Genomic DNA, 22,250 nt, shown 5'->3' with positions numbered 1-22,250 from the left:
GGCAAAGCCCCTTGGAGTACAGATCCAGAGTAAAAACAGCATTGGCTACACCACAGGGGTTATACCAGTTTACCACCGTGCCTTTAGGTTTCCTTGAGGCACCAGCTACTTTGCCAAGGTGGGTTTTGCCTACGTAGCTGTGTTGCTAGGAAATGTGGTTTCTCCACCTCCTGTCTGGCACAGCTTCTCTGGTGACACTTTTCCACAGGAATTGAAATTGGGGATGGGGGAGGTGTTGGAATATTCGGGGGGGGGGGTAAGGGCTGATGAGGGTTGAGACCGTGAGGGCAAAGGTGGGCTGCATGGCACCAGAGTAAAAACTGAAAAATGTTTCACAACCATTTTGTTAGATTTAACTCATATTTTAAAATCATCACAAAAATTAAAGTTGGCTACTCAAGCACTATATCTATGTCCTCCTTGGTTTCTTCTTGTAATTTTGCGCTCTTTGGTGTCTTCTTGTGTGTCCATGACTTCCAATGCTTCATGATATGCTCATGATCAGGCAGAAGGTGACGTCTTTCAGAACACAAAATTCTGTTCAGTGAGGAAAAAGAGTACTCAACTGTAGCCGTTGTCACTGGGAGTAGCAAGAGATGAATTCCTACTTCTTTCATCCCTGGAAACGTAGCACAAAGATTGGGTCGAACCACTAGTGATGATAAAGAAGTTGAAGTTAAATCTTCATTCATTCATCATATGCTATTCCACTCTGTGTTCAAAATTCTCTGTTCTGTCCTGATCACATAGCAGCCCTATTGCTGGTAACGCCCCACTCCACTCAACTGTCGGTGTTTTATAAGACAGGCATCTGTAAAACCTACATGGAGGATGAGTAGAATCTAGAAATTGCTATTGTAGATTTGTAAGAATCAAGTCTGAGTACTTTTTCAGCTGTCTTAACAAACACTTCTTGTCCTCTTTACTTAAGGAGTCAATAGAAGTACTTTCATTAGTCAACTTCTGGACCGAAGTCTTTGCTTCTTTCAGTACATTTTCAATGGATATCTCGGATCCAAGTGTAGCTTCTGTTGCTGGATAAAGATCTACTACTGTTGTAGTAGATGCCTAGATGACACTGTTTAATGATTGTGATGTTGCATAGCTCAGTGGTTTGAGCATTGGTCTGCTAAACCCAGGGTTGTGAGTTCAATCCTTGAGGGGGCCATTTAGGGATCTGGGGCAAAAATTGGGGATTGGCCCTGGGTTGGACTAGATGACCTCCTGAGGTCCCTTCCAACCCTGATATTCTATGATGATACACTCCATATGATTTTATGAAAATATGCAAATGAGTGTGAATATAATGTAACTGGAATATGCTTCATGCAAAAGATCTCTTGTAAGGTATCATTACAAAGCTTATAATCTACTGAGTTTCAGAGTAATGGCCGTGTTAGTCTGTATTCACAAAAAGAAAAGGAGTACTTGTGGCACCTTAGAGACTAACCAATTTATTTGAGCATGAGCTTTCGTGAGCTACAGCTCACTTCATCGGATGCATACCGTGGAAACTGCAGCAGACTTTATATACACACAGAGAATATGAAACAATACCTCCTCCCACCCCACTGTCCTGCTGGTAATAGCTTATCTAAAGTGATCATCAAGTTGGGCCATTTCCAGCACAAATCCAGGTTTTCTCACCCTCCACCCCCGCACACAAATTCACTCTCCTGCTGGTGATAGCCCATCCAAAGTGACAACTCTCTACACAATGTGCATGATAATCAAGTTGGGCCATTTCCTGCACAAATCCAGGTTCTCTCACCCCCTCACCCCCCTCCCAAAAACCACACACACAAACTCACTATCCTGCTGGTAATAGCTCATCCAAAGTGACCACTCTCCCTACAATGTGCATGTTAATCAAGTTGGGCCATTTCCAGCACAAATCCAGGTTTTCTCACCCCCCCCCCCCACCCCCATACACACACAAACTCACTCTCCTGCTGGTAATAGCTCATCCAAACTGACCACTCTCCAAGTTTAAATCCAAGTTAAACCAGAACATCTGGGGGGGGGGGGGTAGGAAAAAACAAGGGGAAATAGGCTACCTTGCATAATGACTTAGCCACTCCCAGTCTCTATTTAAGCCTAAATTAATAGTATCCAATTTGAAAATGAATTCCAATTCAGCAGTTTCTCGCTGGAGTCTGGATTTGAAGTTTTTTTGTTTTAAGATAGCGACCTTCATGTCTGTGATTGCGTGACCAGAGAGATTGAAGTGTTCTCCGACTGGTTTATGAATGTTATAATTCTTGACATCTGATTTGTGTCCATTTATTCTTTTACGTAGAGACTGTCCAGTTTGACCAATGTACATGGCAGAGGGGCATTGCTGGCACATGTTGGCATATATCACATTGGTGGATGTGCAGGTGAACGAGCCTCTGATAGTGTGGCTGATGTTATTAGGCCCTGTGATGGTGTCCCCTGAATAGATATGTGGGCACAATTGGCAACGGGCTTTGTTGCAAGGATAAGTTCCTCGGTTAGTGGTTCTGTTGTGTGGTATGTGGTTGTTGGTGAGTATTTGCTTCAGGTTGCGGGGCTGTCTGTAGGCAAGGACTGGCCTGTCTCCCAAGATTTGTGAGAGTGTTGGGTCATCCTTTAGGATAGGTTGTAGATCCTTAATAATGCATTGGAGGGGTTTTAGTTGGGGGCTGAAGGTGACGGCTAGTGGCGTTCTGTTATTTTCTTTGTTAGGCCTGTCCTGTAGTAGGTAACTTCTGGGAACTCTTCTGGCTCTATCAATCTGTTTCTTTACTTCCGCAGGTGGGTATTGTAGTTGTAAGAAAGCTTGACAGAGATCTTGTAGGTGTTTGTCTCTGTCTGAGGGGTTGGAGCAAATGCAGTTGTATCGCAGAGCTTGGCTGTAGACGATGGATCGTGTGGTGTGGTCAGGGTGAAAGCTGGAGGCATGCAGGTAGGAATAGCGGTCAGTAGGTTTCCGGTATAGGGTGGTGTTTATCTGACCATTGTTTATTAGCACTGTAGTGTCCAGAAAGTGGATCTCTTGTGTGGACTGGACCAGGCTGAGGTTGATGGTGGGATGGAAATTGTTGAAATCATGGTTGAATTCCTCAAGGGCTTCTTTTCCATGGGTCCAGATGATGAAGATGTCATCAATGTAGCGCAAGTGGAGTAGGGGCATTAGGGGACAAGAGTTGAGGAAGCGTTGTTCTAAGTCATCCATAAAAATGTTGGCATACTGTGGGGCCATGCGGGTACCCATAGCAGTGCCGCTGATCTGAAGGTATACATTGTCCCCAAATGTGAAATAGTTATGGGTAAGGACAAAGTCACAAAGTTCAGCCACCAGGTTAGCCGTGACATTATCGGGGATAGTGTTCTTGACGGCTTGTAGTCCATCTTTGTGTGGAATGTTGGTGTAGAGGGCTTCTACATCCATAGTGGCCAGGATGGTGTTATCAGGAAGATCACCGATGGATTGAAGTTTCCTCAGGAAGTCAGTGGTTTCTCGAAGGTAGCTGGGAGTGCTGGTAGCGTAGGGCCTGAGGAGGGAGTCTACATAGCCAGACAGTCCTGCTGTCAGGGTGCCAATGCCTGAGATGATGGGGCGCCCAGGATTTCCAGGTTTATGGATCTTGGATAGTAGATAGAATATCCCAGGTCGGGGTTCCAGGGGTGTGTCTGTGCGGATTTGATCTTGTGCTTTTTCAGGAAGTTTCTTGAGCAAATGCTGTAGTTGCTTTTGGTAACTCTCAGTGGGATCAGAGGGTAATGGCTTGTAGAAACTCGTGTTGGTTTCGTCTCTAAGGTGCCACAAGTACTCCTTTTCTTTTTGCAATCTACTGAGTGTGGTCATCCTATTTGTATAAATGTATCATTTACTTGATACATTTATACAAATAGATACTTGTATCTGAAAGTAGAAATATGAAATATAACCCTGAGGTCCTACAGTAATTATGCAAAAGTGTGGGCCATTAATGGTGGTTTGGAATGTTGATGGCTCCCATCAACTAGGACAATTGGTTGTAAATGGCTCTGTTCACTTGCAAGCCTTCCTGTGAGTCAGGCCAGGGAGAATGAAGGCTTGGGGTCTCACAGGTCATGTGACCATGTCATGTGGTACTGAAATCCATCTTAAACCTGTGGCTTTTCCATTTAGAAGGAGGGAGGGGTAGAGACCCAGAGAAACAAAAGATTCCCACCTTGTGCCAAAGCTATACAAGGGGGTGGACCAGAACAAAGGTGGCTGCAGTCATGAGAAATCCCCTAGTTACCACCTGAGCTGGAACAAGGACTGTACCAGGGGAAAGGATTGGGCCCAGACTAGAAAGGAATCTAGTCTGTGAAAGAAGCTTATTGGAACACTCTGGGGGTGAGATTTTATCTGAAATTAGTTTCTTAATGTATTAGGCTTAGACTTGCACATTTTGCTTTATTTTGCTTGGTAACTTACTTTGTTCTCAAAAAGAAAAGGAGGACTTGTGGCACCTTAGAGACTAACAAACTTATTTGAGCATAAGCTTTCGTGAGCTACAGATCACTTCATCGGATTTTCCACTGAATGCAGCCGAAGAAGTGAACTGTAGCTCACGAAAGCTTATGCTCAAATAAATTTGTTAGTCTCTAAGGTGCCACAAGTCCTCCTTTTCTTTTTGCGAATACAGACTAACACGGCTGCTACTCTGAAACTGTACTTTGTTCTGTCTGTTATTATTTGGAAACATTTAAATCCTACTTTTTATACTTAATAAAATCACTTTTGCTTATTAATTGACCCAGAGTAAGTAATTAATACCTGGGAGAGAAAACAGCTGTGCATCTCTCTCTCTGTCAGTGCTGTAGAGGGCAGATAATTTATGAGTTTACCCTGTATAAGCTTTAGACAGATTAAAACAGATTTATTCGGGGTTGGATCCCACTGGGAGTTGGGTGTCTGGGTGCTGGAGACAGGAGTACTTGCTAAGCCGTTTTCAGTTAAAACTGCAGCTTTGGAGGACGTGGTTCAGGCCCTGGGTCTGTGTTGCAGCAGATCAGCGTATCTGGCTCAACAAGACAGGGTGCTGGAGGCCCAAACTGGCAGAGAAAATGGGCTCAGAGGTAGTCTCAACAAATCAGGTGACAATCCCAAGGGGATCTCCATGATCCAACCCGTCACAATGACCCAAGTGGTTTCAACAGTAGACTTACGAGAGAGAGAATGGCGATAGTCTTCTCTGAGCTTAGTAACAAAAGTAGCTCACCAGCCTCACTACTTAGATCTGTCCTATCTCGGTGGATACTTTCCAAAGCCAGTAATAACAGCTGCAGTAATTTTAAGACAACAGCCAAGAATTACTCATGAGGAAGCCAGCAGGTTTTTCCAGGTTGGACTAATTTGAACTTCAATCCCAGTGTATCTTCAATTTGTTTCCAAGACGTTCAGTCCTTTTGGACTCTTGCTGAATAAAAAGAGTATAAAAAAGCCATTAAATTTATGGCTTTTTAATGTCTTTTGAAGATTCTGCCACTTCTACTAGTGCTAGCTGGAGTAGATGGCCTCTGCAGTGTGTATAGGAGAGATGAGGGTGACACTTTTCTCTGAACAAAGCTTGTGCTCCATTATATCTTCCAGCGAAGTTTGTAGCTCCATCAAATGCACAAGGAGCCATCTGGTTGGGGTTCAGTTGACAGGCATTTAACTTTTCTAGGATGTCACAGATGCAGCTGATGTGTCTTCTATAACCTGCACATCTAGAGTGCATCTACTGGCCTACCACGGACATCAAGACAACATACGCAATGACTTAATACGGGATGCCTATTTGCATTGGCGCATTCATCAGCCATGTGTTCACATATTTTGAATATAGTGAGAGAGTTCTTCACTTTTTCAACTGCTGAGCCTTCCACTGTTGCACCGGATGCTTCTAAAGACTCAGCTGAGTTTTTTCAGAAAGATAGCGAGCATTTGCCAGTCTTGTTCGAAACCCGTGTCCAACTTCAGGATTAACAAGTGACAAAGCACTTAACATTGGCCTCCGGTTTGTGGTGTATGGTATCTCTTGCTCATATAGGAAGTATGATGCAATAGCCGTGTTGGTTCACATAAACTGAGCTGTGTTTCCAGCATTCTTAACAGCCTCATTAAGTTCTTCTAAAATTGGCTTTGACAGTGACGGGCTTATAAGGCTTTCTGCATGTTGATGCAGCCCAGAGGCACGGTGTCTTGTAGCCTTTTCATACAGGTTGTCAGTATTGGCTTAGCAGATCAGTCTGGCAAACCAGGCTCCTCCACTTTTACTATATAAATCCATGATATGCCCACATCTTTATACTGCCTGCAGTTCTGGTCACCCCATCTCAAAAAAACCCCAACAGATTCCACAGGAGGAGAGATTAAAAGAGTGGGGAATTTTCAGTTTGGAAAAGAGTCGACTAAGAGGGGATATGAGAGAGGCTTATATCATCTTGACTGGTGTGGAGAAAATGAATAAGGAAGTGCCATTTACCCCTTCACTTAACACAAGAACCAGCGGTCACCCAATGAAATTAACAGGCAGCATGTTTATGTAACCCCTGGGGGTTTAGAGAGCATGGCCCCTTTAAATCTTTTTCCTACTGGGGACGGGGAGCAATGAGAGAAAGGGGGGAAACTTGGGTGTGTGGCTCTGGAGCCCGGGGAGAGAAGGGCTGCAGCAGGGAGGCCCTGGACAAAGTGAAGGAGAGAGACCCTGCCTGAAGCCTGGGAAGGACAGGACGGCTGATTGGGGACACCCCAGGACAGGAATCAGGAGGAGCATTGTGCCGGGGGGAATCGCCCGAGAAGGACAGGCCAGAGCCGGACCCAGTATCACGGCTGCCCAGCCCTGCATGGGGCTGTGAGTCCTGGGGCTTGTGACTCTGCATTGGGAATAAGGAGGGAGGCTGCTAGTTAAGTGAGGAGGTGGTCGCTCTGTGTGGCTTTGCAGAGAGCGGCAGAAGAGGGCACCGGAGGGGTTGTTGGGGAAAGTTCACTGGCACCGAAGACGACCGGGGCACCCAAGACCCAGCACTGGACTGGAACTTTGCTCAGGACTCCTGAACTCTGTGTGCAGACACATTGCTGGGTCTCTGCCCTTTCAGACTGTGCTACCGCTGGGCCTGTGGGGCCTTGGTTTGGATGCAACCCCGTTCTACTGCTCCCCCTACATTTCCCCTCATTGTTTTTTCTCCTCTCATCCCTCTGTAAATAAAAATCTCCCTTTGTTATAGCCATTGTACTTTTCCTGGGGGTGTGGGTGTTCACGCTGGGGGGTTTGGGAACAGGTGGCCCTGGGGTGGAAAGAATTTTTCCTGCTGCATTCCTGCACGCGCCGTCCCTTGGCCAGAGCTGCCTGCAGAGCACACTCCATCTTGGCCACGAGGGCGCTAAAGTTACATTTAAAACAAACAAAAGGAAGTATTTCTTCACACAACGCACAGTCAGCCATGGAACTTTTTGCCAGGGGATGTTGTGAAGGCCAAAATTGTAAAAGGGTTCAAAACAGAGCTAGATATGTTCATGGAGGTTAGGTCGATCAATGGCTATTAGCCAGGATGGGCAGGGATGCAACACCATGATCTGAGTGTCCCTAGCCTCTGTTTGCCAGAAGCTGGGAGTGGACGACACGGGAGGGATCACTCGATGATTTCCTGTTCTGTTCATTCCCAAAGAAGCACCTGGAATAGTCACTGTTGGAAGACAGGATACTGGGAGAGATGGACCATGGGTCTGACCCAATAATGCCGTTCTTACATAAAAGTAATTATAATAGTAAAAAAGTTTAGTTTGGAAACTCCCCAAGGTAATGACCTCTTGAGATAGTGATGATGTGAGATATTGATCAGGGCAAATAATACATTATTAGAATCTTGGCCTCTTAGGAAACACAGTTATATAAGTTTCCCAGGCACAAATCTAGCATTCTGGAGCAAAGTCACTCAAACATAGTCCAGTGCTCTGGCCGCTGTTGTTTGTCGTGCCACCGTTCACCCTACTGCTGCGTCCCCAATGGCCCTGCACTGTCACCTTCTGCTGCCACCTGCCACTGTGACCTCTGCGTGTCGGCCTCTCGCGGTTCCACCCGGCTCTCGGAGCTAGTGCAGGCCGGGCTGTCCCCGCCACAGAAACACTGTCCCGCAGCAGGTCTAAGCAATTACACCTGATTGGCAGTGATTCCAGCTCGCGTGGTGACTTATGGAGCAGATCAGATAGTGCCTGTGACCCTTAGGCAGAGCCCACCCCACCAAGCAAAACACCTGTGCCCAACCCTCTCTCTCTGCACTAGGATCTGGCCTCCAAACCTGCCTGGGGAGTGCAGTTCAGCTGAGGGTGACCAGGGCTTAATTTGTAACGAAGGAGGTGCTGGGGCTCAAGCATGTCTGTTACTTTCATAGCTGCTGTGACAAGCCCAGAGGTCCCATGGCTCTGAGCGGCCGAGCCTAGAGGTGCTGGGGTCAGCCCTGGCAAGCCCTAGCACAAATTAAACACCGAGGGAGACCCCCTCATTCAGTCAGGCTCAGCACAGTTCTGCTGCCCTTTACTCAGACAATAAGGAGAGCAACAGTTCACGACCCGTAATATTTAATAGTTCAGTGATTGGTAACCCAACACCAGCCAGAATCGATCCCTTGGGCCGCACAGCTCTGGCTGCTGGATACCGAGGCAGAGTAGGTATGTTCATGTAAATACAGTCTGGCCCTGAAACCTTTCCCCACACCCCTGGCTCATCACGAGCTGTCAGGGGAGAGCTCATGCAGACCTTGCTTACAAATCATAACTTGAAATGATTAGGTAGGCCAAGACATCCGAAATGAATGTGCTGACATTGGCATGAACAACAGCTGTATGAGGAAGCTAGTCTAGAGTCATACTTGGCAAACCCGTTCTGCTTTCTCAGGTACAAGTATTTTCTCATATACTGTAGATGCTGTTAAAGTGTGTATTAATGGTTCAATTTCAATTCAAAAGTTCAACTATCGACTAAATTGGCAACACTTCATGTAACGGGGAGGGGGGTTTGGGGAAAATTCAGGGGCAGGATGTAAGTTTTAAGGGTAGTTTTTCAGCCTGGGAGCAGTGCTCACAATTTTATATCTTGATCCTATCTTGTTTCCCACAAAGGCCAGGATGCTCTGCTTGCTGATGTCATGAAAATAAAATTGCAAGGGCTAGTTTGAAGATGAAGCTTGATCAGTTTCACGCAACTTTAACCCAAGAGTCCTAAAAGAGTTGGCCGAGGAGATCTCTGGCCTGCAGATATTAATTTTGAATAAATCTTGAAATACTGGGGAAATTTGAGAGACTGGAAGATTGCTGGTGATGTGCCATTATTCAAAAAGGACAAGCAAAATGACCTGAGATATTGATAGACCAGTTAGCCTGACATCCATCCTGGACAAAGAAGTGGAAAAGCTGATACAGGATTCAATCAATTAAGGATTAAAGGGCAGGAATATAATTAATGCTACTCAACATGGTCTCATGGCAAATAGGTCTTGTCAAACAACCCTGATTTAATTCTTTGATGAGATAACAAATTAGTTGATAAAGTTAACTGCATGGAGATAATAGACTTAGACTTTTGCAAGGTGTTTGACTTGATAACTGCACGACATTCTGATTAAAAAAACAGCACTATACAACATCAGTAAAGTGCATGTTAAATGGATTAAGAACAGGGTAGCTGACAGATCTCAGTGGGGAATCGTCACTGAATGGGGGTGTTTCCAGGGGGCTCCTCACGGGTTGTCTCTAGGCCTGACTGTGACATGTCATTCCATATTCTTTATGAAAATATGCTTATGATATGAATATGACCTAACTGAGAGGTACTTTATGCCAGATGGCTCATGTGAGATATCATTGGAAAGGTTATGATTTACTGAATGCGATGATCCAATTTGTATGCCTGTATCGTTTCTGTATCCGAAGTTAGGAATATTGACTATGTATCTGTATTTCAACCATGCTACTTTGGGTGACGCCCACTGCTCACACTTCAGGTACAACAATGACTGGGCCAGACAGGGCGGATGGCCCATCAGCAAGGACAATAGACTGTGAAAAGGCTTAGCCTTCCTGCTCCATACTGCCCCCGACCCATGGACGCTGTGATACTACAGGTTTCAGAGTAACAGCCGTGTTAGTCTGTATTCGCAAAAAGAAAAGGAGGACTTGTAGCACCTTAGAGACTAACCAATTTATTTGTTGTCACCCGACACTAAAACATTACCTGGGACTTCTTGTAACTTTCCACTGTAAGGGAAGGGGGAAGAGGGGGTCAAGTCTGGGAAACAAAGGATTCCCACCTTATGTAAATCCTATTTATGGATGGGGAGGAAGGCAAACAAGACTCCTCCTCTCCATGGCCTGTCTGCCCAAGAAGAAAGACTGCAAAAGGGAAGGCAAGGTGGGTCCCGGGGTCCAGTCTGAAAAAGAATATAACTGGAACTCTGAACCACAGAAACTTTGCAAACTGCCTCCAACAATATCTAGCGTGAGAAATGCTATTTGTAACCAATTTCTTTAGTGAAACTAGCTTAGGTTTCAGAGTAGCAGCCGTGTTAGTCTGTATCCACAAAAAGAAAAGGAGGACTTGTGGCACCTTAGAGACTAACAAATTTATCTGAGCATAAACTTTCGTGAGCTACAGCTCACTTCATCAGATGCATTAGTTTGCATGTTTGATTTCATTGGCTTAGTAATCGGCTTTGTTCTGTTTGTTACCCCTTTTACCACTTAAAATCTGCCTTTTATAGTTAATAACATTTGTTTTGTTTATTATTAAACCCAGTTTCTGTAATTTCTAACTGGGGGGGGTAAGATGTGTGCACGCTTCTCTCCACATTGAGTGTGCGGGCGAATTTCAGAATATATCTTTGCATCTGTACTCCAAGGAAGGTGGACCTCTAAGTGCTGGAACAAATCCCTTAAACTGAGTTTTCCCAAAGCTGATCTTCAGCTGGGTGTGGCCCTGCCTGTGTGTGTGTGTGTTAGAGGAGGCTTTCAGAGCCTGGCTCAGCAAGACAGGTTAAAGGAGCCCATGCTGGCAGAACAGGTAGGCTCAGTGGTATCTCAGCACATTAGGTGGCTTCCCAAGGGGTCCAATCTGTCACGCTCCTCGTGGGTTGTTTCTAGGCCTGACGCTCTTCAGTATTTTTATCACCGATCTGGAAATAAATCTAAAATTGGCAGCTGGCACAGAGCCTGGCAGAATGATGTACACTGATGAGGACAGGGCAGACATACAGAGTGATCCGGATTGCTAGGTAGGCCGGGCCCCTTCAAACCAAAGGCATTTTAGTAGGGCCAAATGCAAGGTCATCCGGCTAAGAGCAAAGAATGCCGTCCATGCCTACAGAATGGAGGGCTGCACCCTGGGAAGCAGGGACTCTGGAAGGGTTTTAGGGCTCATAGCGGACAAACAATTGAAGATGAGCTCCCAGTGCAAAGCTGGGACAGAAAGGGCTAATGCTATCCTTGGGTGTTTCTCAGGGGAGTAGTAAGTAGGTGTAGGGAGATGGTTTTCCTGCTGTGTACTGGGTTTTAAAAAGGATGTGGAAGATTTGTCGCAGGTGCGGAGAAAAGCCACAAAAGTGGTTCAAGGGCTGGATTGCCTGACGGGGAGATCCGTATCACTGATCACAGAGAAGATGGGGGTTCCGGTGTCTAAGTACCTATGTGGTGAGAAAATCCCAGGTCCTGAAGGGCTCTTTAGAGTAGCAGAGACAGGCCGGACAAGAACCAGAGGCTGGAAGCTGATGCCAGACACTTTCCAGTTGGAAACAAGGCCTGGATTTTTACCAGTGCGGGTGATTAACCACTGGAACAAACTGCCCAGGGAAGTGCTGGGTTCCCCATGTCTTGATGTCTCCAGACCCATCCCAGATGCCTTGCTGGGAGACCCAGTTGTCTGGCCTGCGCTATGCAAGAGCTCAGCCTGGACGGCCTAATGGCCTCGCCTACAAATCTCTACAAATCTCAGTAACTTTCCTTATGCAAAAGTGCAGGGGTCATCCCGCCAAACACCCTTGTATGCCAAGGGAAACCCCCTGCATGGGGGCAGGTTCTCAAGGGGCCAGTCCTGCCCCCTTTTTAGCCCTCTCCATGCCCCCAGAGGAGTTGGGCATGTCAGACATGGGAATTCACACCTTCCCACCCACAATGACCTGACCGATGTTGAAGAAAGCCCCTGGGAACCATCAGAGCTAGCTAACCCCCGACCCAGTGTCAGACCTCCTCAGCCAGCCTACTTCAAACTCCTCAGGGGGTCTAGAACCTGGGACGGCGGTGCGGGGGCTGGGTGACTGACACCTCCATGTCACCACTGGGGAGCCAGCCAGACACCATCTGATCGTTTCGTTTCCCTCCTGAGAAGGCCACGTGACACAGCCCGGAAGACTCTGGGAAGTTGTCCCAGGGAGCAGTCTGAGGAACACCGCAGACTCCAGCTTGCTATGGATCTCGCCTTCTGGCCCGTCTCGCCCCAGACCCCTGCCTTCTACCCTGGCCTTGGTATCCATCTCCTGACTCAGCTCGGAAACTCGTCCTGATACTCTGGGGCTCCCCGCCTATCCCGGAGCCATTACATCATGTACCTGAAGCCGGTATGCTGGACTCAGCTCAATCTGGATTCAGGCCAGGGCATGGAACTGACACACCAGGAGCGGTACTGGGGACTGATTTTTCTGCTATCTCACCTGGAAGAGGGGGCAGGGCTCTAGGGGAAAGTGCTAACGTGGCTTGACTCCTTGCTGAAGAGATGCAGCCAACAAGCAGTGACAGGAAACCACATCTAGACCCCCTTGCTTGTGGAGACCCAAGTCCGATTCAGCATCTACATGCCGTCACTCTGGGAACCGGTCAGACGACACCGGCGGAAGAGCCAGCAACATGCAGCCAACGCACAGTTCTCTTCAGCGCCTATGATCACACCTCTGCCACCAAGACGACCCAGCGCTTGGCCAAGATCAGCTCTGGGATGAAGGGCAGCTGGATGAAGCTGACCCTGAGCAAGGCGGAGGTAGATTAAGATTTACTGGGGTCTTGGACACAAAGAAAATTTGGGTCCCCCACACCCCAGGGGCTCTGGAACCAAGGGAGCCAACTTTTTTTGGTGGCCAGTCACAATTAGATCTTCCGGGACTCCAGCTTCTGCATGGTATGGTCGGCAGGGTGTTGAGGTCTGGCAGCTCTGATCTTGGCTGTGCGCTGGAGATAGGTTCCAGATAACTTCTCTTTGGACCCCAGTTTATACATTTAAAACTTGTGTCCTGCTTAGCTAGACCGTAACCAATCATTTGACACTAACGTGCTACAAATCAGTATTTTTCACCCATCACAGCCCATTACAAAACAATTCTTTCACCAATCAGACCCCACCACCTCAGTTGATTTAAATCTTGCAAAATTAGTTATGCACCAGACAGAAACAATCAAAGAACCAGACAGAAACCAAACAGATAAACAATAGAGAAGTGGGAACCATAAAAGCAAAGCAATAATGAAGTAGAGATTTCACACCCACAACTGTTGATCAGTGGTTTCTTGCCAGACAGAATGCTGTCAAACAAAGTTTTCTCTAAACATCTTAAGATCTGTTTCTTTATCTGGTGATGGTGCGTACTATTGGGACAGGATCGCCTTCTCGATCAAATGATCAGGGGGCTGGGGCACGACTTACGAGGAGAACTGAGGGAACTGGGCTTGTTTAGTCTGCAGAAGAGAAGAGTGAGGGAAGATTTGATAGCAGCCTTCAACTACCTGAAGGGGGGTTCCAGAGAGGATGGAGCTTGGCTGTTCTCAGTGGTGTCAGATGACAGAACAAGGAGCAATGGTCTCAAGTTGCAGTGGGGGAGGTCTAGGTTGGATATTAGGAAACACAATTTCACTAGGAGGGTGTTCAGAGTACTGGAATGGTTCCCTAAGGAGGTGGTGGAATCTCCATCCTTAGAGGTTTTTAAGGTCAGGATTGACAAAAGCCCTGGCTGGGATGATTTAGTTGGGGTTGGTCCTGCTTTGAGCAGGCGGTTGGACTAGATGACCTCCCGAGATCCTTCCAACCCTAATTTTCTATGATTCTTAACAGCCCGATATTACATTGTTTTGCTGCAATTTAGATGGAATGTGAAGATGTGACTTCCTGCTTCTTAGCTCATGGTTTCTGCTATCCTAGTGCAGACCTTACAGGGTGACCCCTAGTTCTTCTGTTATGAGAAGGAGTAAATAACAATTCTTTTTTCACTTTCTCCACCCCAGTCAAGATTTTATAGACCTCTATCATATCCCCCTTAGTCGTATCTTTTCCAAGCTGAAAAGTCCCCATCTTATTAATCTCTCCTCATATGGAAGCCGTTCCATCCCCCTTCTATTTTTCGTTGCTCTTTTCTGAACCTTCTCCAATTTCAATATATCTTTTGTGAGATGGGGCCACCACATCTGTGGGGCACACAGTATTCAAGATATGGGTGTACCATGGATTTATACAGAGGCATTATGATATTTACTATATCTATCCCCTTCCTAATGGTTCCTAACATTCTGTTCGCTTTTTTGACTCCCACTGCACAATGAGTGGATGTTTTCAGAGAACCATCCACAATGGCTCCAAGATCTCTTTCTTGAGTGGGAACAGCTAATTTAGACCCCATCATTTTGTATGTGTAGTTGGGATTATGTTTTCCAATGTGTGTTTCTTTGCATTTACTTTCCTTTGTCAGTTTTGGAGCCTTAATACAAGAACTAATAACTTTAACCGGTAAATAAAATTCATGCAGAATATTGGCTCGACTTCACTGTTCTTACAGCGTCACATCAGTCACCCTTGAAAAAGCAAGCAAACATATGCACTCAATTTGTATGTGTCATTTCTCATTAAACAGTTATGAAGTCTGAAGTAGTTGAGTTTCCCCTCAAACATTCTTCTAAAGCAGAGGTGGCTAAACTATGTTCCGGGGACTGCATCCAGCCCTCCAGATGTTTTAATCCAGCCCTCAAGCTCTAGCTGGGGAGTAGGATCTGGGGCTTGCCCTTCTCCGGCACTCCAGCTGGGGAGCGGGGTCCCGGGCTTGCCTCACTCTGCACGGCTCCTGGAAGCAGCAGCATGTCCCCCCTCCGGCTCCTACACATGGGGCAGCCAGGGGGTCTGCACGCTGCCTGTGCCCCAAGCGCTGCCTCCCGCAGCTCCCATTGGCCAGGAACCATGGCCAACGGGAGCTGCAGGGCGGCACCTGCAGACAGGGCAGTGCGCAGAGCCACCTGGCAGCACCTCCACGTAGGAGCAGGAGGGGGATATGCCAATGCTTCTGGGAGCTGCTTAAGGTAAGCGCCATCTGGAGCCTGCACCTCTGACCTCCTCCTGTGACCCAATCCCCTGTCCCAGCCCTGATCTTCCTCCTGCCCTCTGAACCTCTCAGTCCCAGCCTGGAGCACCCTCTGGCACCCCCAACCCCTCATCCTCATCCCCAGTCCCACCCCAGAGCCCACACCCCCAGCCGAAGCCCTCACCCTCTCCCCCACTCCAACCCCCAATTTTGTGAACATCCATGGCCCGCCATACAATTTCCATAAACAAATGTGGCCCTCCGGCCAAAAAGTTTGTCCACCCCTGTTCTAAAGCATAGAATAACTAACAAATCAGAGATCAAATTTGTTTTGGCACTAGCTTAAAAAAAAAAGGAAAGACAAAAAGATTTTAATTTGACAATTGGAAAGAAAATATGACCGTAGATTGGCCAGCATGGGTTTCCTATCAGCTCCAACACACCTGAATTGTGTATTTGCAGTATATAACAATGCTATCACTTTTTCCACTGGCAATGTGTTTTCTTTTCCTATTAAGTTACTCAGTCATTAGAAATAAAGCCTTAAATATGATAATCTGTTTATGTAACTCATACACCTTCTGGGTGTGGTGTTCTGTCCCATCTAGGGGCACCGAGACCAGTTAAAGAGAGAGTTAAATGAGTCTACTCTACAGCCTTAGATAACAGCAGGTTGGCTTTTAGCTCAGCCGGTAGAGGCTCATGCACTAAGCTCCGGACGTCCCCAGTTCGATCCTGCCTGCCGACGACCGGGGTCTGTAGGCATTACAAGTGGGGGCTCGTCCAGGATTTCAACTGGGAAGACTCTGAAGCTCGGGACACGCTTCCTCATCTAGGGGAAGTATGTAACCCGCACGCTGTCTGGGTGTGGTGTTGTGGCCCATCTAGTGGTACCAAGACCACTTAGAGGGAGAGAGAAAATGAATCTGCTTAACAGCCAGTTGGCTTTTCGCTCATGCAGTAGAGGCTCATGCACTAAGCTCCAGAGGTCCCCGGTTTGATTCCGCCTGCTGGCGACCGGGGTCTGTAGGCATAACACTTACACAATGCATTTGATGTATCCCCAGCACACATAAAAACACACTCCAGTTCAAGGTACTAAAGAGGTGATGATTGAAAACATAAAAATGAATTTAAAAAATTGAACTTGCATTTACAAAAGACTGATCTAAAAGCATGTTTTAGCCCCTGGAAACTGTTCAGTTGTATAATGTAATATAGGAATCCTGAGTATGTGTCTACCATGACCCAGCTGGATGATTCTTAACTGTGCCGTAATGAAAATGTAATATGACACTATACATCTTAAACGTTTTTAAGAAAATTTCCCCTCTAAACAATGTCATTTCAAGGGCATACTCAAATATTAAGGAAGGTAGTAAACAGACCTGTTCCCAGGCTGTGACAACCTGGGAAGATTAAGAGCCCTCCAGAAATTGTAAAACAAAAATGAAAAACGTCCCAGGGGTCTATAGACTCATTCAAGAAAGAAAACGTTCTTATTTTCCAACTGAGAACCTGAGAGTTACCAACACCAGAGGTACGAACTGACCAGTCAACCACACCTCTCATCTGGAACCAGACATATGCAAGCTGGCAGCAACCGAGACTGAAAAATAAAAAAAGCAAATACAGCTGTGTGAAATGTCAAGTACTACAAGAAACAACGGGAAAGTGGGGCTTTTTTCGTCTGCAGAGTAAAGATTCTAAGCTGTAGGAAACCAGTGTTCGGTTGTAAACGTTTGGAAGAGCAGCCAGAACGTTTTGTTAAAAGTTATGAACATTTCAGCATTAGGAACACCCATAGGCGCCAACTTCTGCTGGCGCCGGTGGGTGCTCGACCCCCCCCCTCTGCCCCAGACCCCGCCCCAACTCCACCCCACCCCTCCCCCATTCCAAACCCTTCCCCAAAGTCCCCACCCCAACTCTGTCCCCTCCCTGCCCCTATTCCAACCCCTTCCCCAAATCCCGGCCCCACCTCTTCCCCGCCTCCTCCCCTGAGCACGCCCCATTCCCGCTCCTCCCCGCTCCCTCCCGGAGCTTGTTATGCCGCAAAATAGCTGTTTGGAGGTGGCAAGCATGAGGAGAAGCGGGGACGCGGCACGCTCAGGGGCGGAGGAGGAGGTGAGGTGAGATGGGGTTGGGGGGGCGGAGAGGGGAGCTGGGCTTCCAGTGGGTGCTGAGCACCCACCAATTTTTCCCCATGGGTGCTCCAGCCCCGGAGCACCCACGGAGTCAGCACCTATGCGAACAGCCTCCAATCCTGATGTGTTTGTACCTCTGAGGTTCTACTCTCTGGGCCACAACTTCCTCTGATTTCCAGCAGGAGGTACTGAAACGGGTAAGAGAAGCGCTGGGTGTGACATTGAAAATAAAACAGACCAGCTTTGTGGGAAAGACTTCAGGAGATCTGCACTCAACAGCTCTCTCCTGGCTCTCGTCCCATCAGCCGGGTGAGGAGGAGCTATTTACCCACACAACGTGCTTTGAGTGCCCCTCTGGGGCTGCTAGGGCTGCTGCTGGCAGTGGGCTGCTAATGGGCGTGCAGTCGCCCCGCTGGAGAAGGGATTTGGCAACCTGTGCACAGGAGAGGGGGCAGACAGAGCGAGACAGACAGCTCCCCGCTCCCGGCACGGAGCAGCTGGGGAATATAAATGGAGTGGCAGGGTGGAGGGTCTGTGGGGAATCATAGAATCATAGAATATCAGGGTTGGACGGGACCTCAGGAGGTATCTAGTCCAACCCCCTGCTCAAAGCAGGACCAATCCCCAACTAAATCATCCCAGCCAGGGCTTTCTCAAGCCAGACCTTAAAAACCTCTAAGGAAGGAGATTCCACCACCTCCCTAGGGAACCCATTCCAGTGCTTCACCACCCTCCTAGTGAAAAAGTTTTTCTTAATATCCAACCTAGACCTCCCCCACTGCAACTTGAGACCATTATTCCTTGTTATGTCATCAGCTACCACTGAGAACAGTCTAGAGCTATCCTCTTTGGAACCCCCTTTCAGGTAGTTGAAAGCAGCTATCAAATCCCCCCTCATTCTTCTCTTCCGCAGACTAAACAATCCCAGTTCCCTCAGCCTCTCCTCATAAGTCATGTGTTCCAGTCCCCTAATCATTTTTGTTGCCCTCCGCTGGACGTTTTCCAATTTTTCCACATCCTTCTTGTGGTGTAGGGCCCCAAACTGGACACAGTACTCCAGATGAGGCCTCACCAGTGTCGAATAAAGGAGAATGATCATGTCCCTCGACCTGCTGGCAATGCCCCTACATATACATCCCAAAATGCCATTGACCTTCTTGGCAACAAGGGCACACTGTTGACTCATATCCAGCTTCTCGTCCACTGTAACCCCTAGGTCCTTTTCCGCAGAACTGCTGCCGAGCCATTCGGTCCCTAGTCTGTAGCGATGCATAGGATTCTTCCCTCGGAAGTGCAGGACTCTGCACTTGTCCTTGTTGAACCTCATCAGATTTCTTTTGGCCCAATCCTCTCATTTGTCTACGTCCTTCTGTATCCTATCCCTACCCTCCAGCGTATCTACCTCTCCTCCCAGTTTAGTGTCACCTGCAAACTTGCTGAGGGTGCAATCCACACCATCCTCCTGATCATTTATGAAGATATTGAACAAAACCGGCCCGAGGACCGACCCTTGGGGCACTCTGCTTGATACCGGCTGCCAACTAGACATGGAGCCATTGATCACTACCTGTTGAGCCCGACAATCTAGCCAACTTTCTATCCACCTTATAGTCCATTCATCCAGCCCATACTTTTTTAACTTGCTGGCAAGAATACTGTGGGAGACCGTGTCAAAAGCTTTGCTAAAGTCAAGGAACAACATGTCCACTGCTTTCCCCTCATCCACAGAGCCAGTTATCTCGTCATAGAAGTGTTCAGCACATAGGGAAGCAGCTGATCCAGCTCCTCCGGGACAGGCCTGTCAGCCAACAGAGCCCGGCTAAGGGCTGCTGGTTTCTCTTGCGGCCGGAGCATGGAGCAGCAGCTCACTGTCCTGTTTGCGCTCCTCTGTGGTAGGAAACTCGAGGGGGGGGAAACAGGTGCCCTCTCCCACACTTCCTAAATGGCACCCCTGTAAAATGCTGCCTAGGGAGCCCAGGCTGCTGTGGGGAGCCCCAGACCCTCCACCTGCACTGGACGGGGGGCCCAGCCCCCGGCCTGTATCCCCACCCCTAGGGCAGGCAGTGGGTCTGTGGCTTCCTGGGTGGCTCGTACCATGGCCGGCTCCGGCTTCCGGCCATGTGGAAGGGCCTGGGGGGGAAGAGGAGGAGCAGGGGGCAGGGCCACAGTTCCCCCCACCTACCCACCCACCCACCCACACTTCTCCACAGGTTCTGGCACTCCTGGGGCCCCCAGATTTTCTGGGGCCCCTGGGCCCCATGCGTTAATCTGCTGCTGGGCAGAGGTGATGCTGGAGGGCAGAGGGAAGGATTTTGAGGCGTTGGTCACCATAGTGCAGCCTCCTTTGGGTGAAGGCTCACACCAACGATTGGCCAATTCAGCAGGTGGTCTTCTCGCTGAGCTCCCACAAAGCAGCAGCTGCGAGTAACATTTGGTTCCCGGCTGGGAGGCTCCACCCCACCCGGGGCAGACAGTGACCTGGCCTCAGTTTACCTGTCTGGCTACAGCAATGCCATAGGCCCAGGCATGGAGCCGTCAGCCCTTGGGAAACTCCAGCAGGTGCCAAACACTGCCACGTCTACTCAGCAGCTACTGCGAGCGCTTCGTTCCTGTCCTGCTCACTGGGAACAGAGTCCAGGACTCGGACCTGAGCCCCAGAGCCTGGCTCCAGGGATCTAAACCTCCGGGATGAGACTCTGGTCGACAGCTCCGCTCCTCCGACCCAGTGGGTGTCTCCCAGCTCAGCTGTATGGGATCAGAAGGTCTTCTGAGGACCAGTCCCAGCCTGTGCAGTGAGCTAAGGACCATCCCCACCTCCGCTGCAAGCATAAGATGCACTTGTCGGACCTGCCCACATGGCAACGTGAGCGTGCGATGCTACGTGGAGTATAAATTCCAAGCCACCCAGCCCCTCCGGGAAGCCGATGAGAGAGCATGCCACAGACCTTAGTCACATCAGTTAAGGAGCTACTGGAAAGCGCTCGGGTGTGGAACTCACAAGAGGGAGATACGAACCAGAGGGCTGGAAGGAATCGCAAGGCTCATCTCGTTCTAGTATAACCCCCTGCCACAGTGCAGGATGTGTTGCGGTTAAACCACCCTAGACAGGCGGCTCCGGCCTCCTTTTGAAACCTGTAGGGAAGGAGCGTCCACGACCCCCACAAGGTGTCTGTCTGTTCATGACCCTACTGTTCTCACAGCGATGGGAGATTTAATCTACATCGGCTGGGCTGTCCTTTGAACCCACTGCGCCTCGTCCTGCCCTCTGTGGCAGGGGAGAACAACTTTTCTGCATCTTTCTTATGGCGGCCTTTCGAGTATGTGAAGACCACTATCATGTCCCCCCACAATCTCCTCTTTTCCCAGCTAATCATACCCAGCTCCTTCAGCCTTTGCTCATATGGCTTGTGTTCCAGCCCTTTGGATAGATAGATAGATAGATAGATAGATAGATAGATAGATAGATAGATAGATAGATAGATAGGGTGTATGGAGATAGATAGATAGATAGAAGATAGGGTGTATGGAGATAGATAGATAGATAGATAGATAGATAGATAGATAGATAGATAGATAGGGTGTATGGAGATAGATAGATAGATAGAAGATAGGGTGTATGGAGATAGATAGATAGATAGATAGATAGATAGATAGATAGGGTGTATGGAGATAGACAGATAGATAGATAGATAGATAAGGGGTGTTTGGGGGTAGATAGATAGATTAGATAGAGGGGGTGTCTGGGGATAGACAGATAGATAGATAGATAGATAGAGGGGGTGTCTGGGGATAGATAGATAGCTTAGGTAGAGGGGGTGTCTGGGAATAGATAGCTTAGATAGATAGGGGGTGTCTGGGGATAGATAGATAGATAGAGGGGGTGTCTGGGGATAGATAGATAGATAAACGAGTAAGGGGATAGATAGTCTTTAAGATATTGGATTTAGCCCATCGTGTGTTTTCTTTACAGTAAATTGTGTCAAGAAATGGGCTTGTCGGGGACTTGAACATGGGTCCTCCTCACACACCTGCAGCAAGGCTCAGACCCCTAGGTAAGCCGCACAGCTGGAAGGCCAGGCAGTCAGCAAGTGACCTGCTACAATTGTTACCACATGGTGAGGTCTTTGCTCTGCAGATGGGTCCTGAGCGCCACCTGTTGGCAGAAATGCATCATCTCGCTCAGAAATGCGGTGCTGAAGTAGCCACATTCGCCCCAGGATATTATACAGACAAGCTCTCAGCATCTTTGTCGCTGATTTCTGGACCCTTTCCAGTTTCTCTACATCCCTCCTATATAGCGGTGACCAAAACTGGACACAGGTCTCCAGCTGAGGCCCAGCCGGCGCCGAGCAGAGCGGTACTGTCACCTCCCAGGACTTGCAGGCTCTGCCTCTGCTAATGCAACCCAAAACTGCATTTGCTTTTTTGGCCACAGCATCGCATTGCTGACTCACGTTGAGGCTGGGATCCACCACAACTCCCAGCTCCTTGTCAGCCGTGCTGCTGCCAAGCCAGTTACCCCCCATTCCGCATTTGTGCATTTGGTTTTTCCTTCCTCACTGAAGCACCTTCCATTTGTCTGTGTTGAATTTCATTGTGTTGTCTATAGCCCAGTTCTCCAATTTATCAAGATCCCTCTGAATCTTCGCTCTGTCCTCCAAAGTGTCATCTGCAAATGTGATCAGTCATCTCTCTCGAAACCTACATCCAGGCCATTAATAAAAATGTTAAACAACACCAGACCCAGAACAGATCCCTGGGGAGCCCCACTTGAGACCTCCCTCCAATCTGACACCTGTTCCATTA

The sequence above is a fragment of the Caretta caretta genome, chromosome 23 (assembly GCF_965140235.1).
Source record: "Caretta caretta isolate rCarCar2 chromosome 23, rCarCar1.hap1, whole genome shotgun sequence".
Taxonomy (NCBI): Eukaryota; Metazoa; Chordata; order Testudines; family Cheloniidae; genus Caretta; species Caretta caretta.
The sequence above is the reverse complement of the archived record's forward strand: the minus strand, read 5'-3'. Positions refer to the sequence as shown.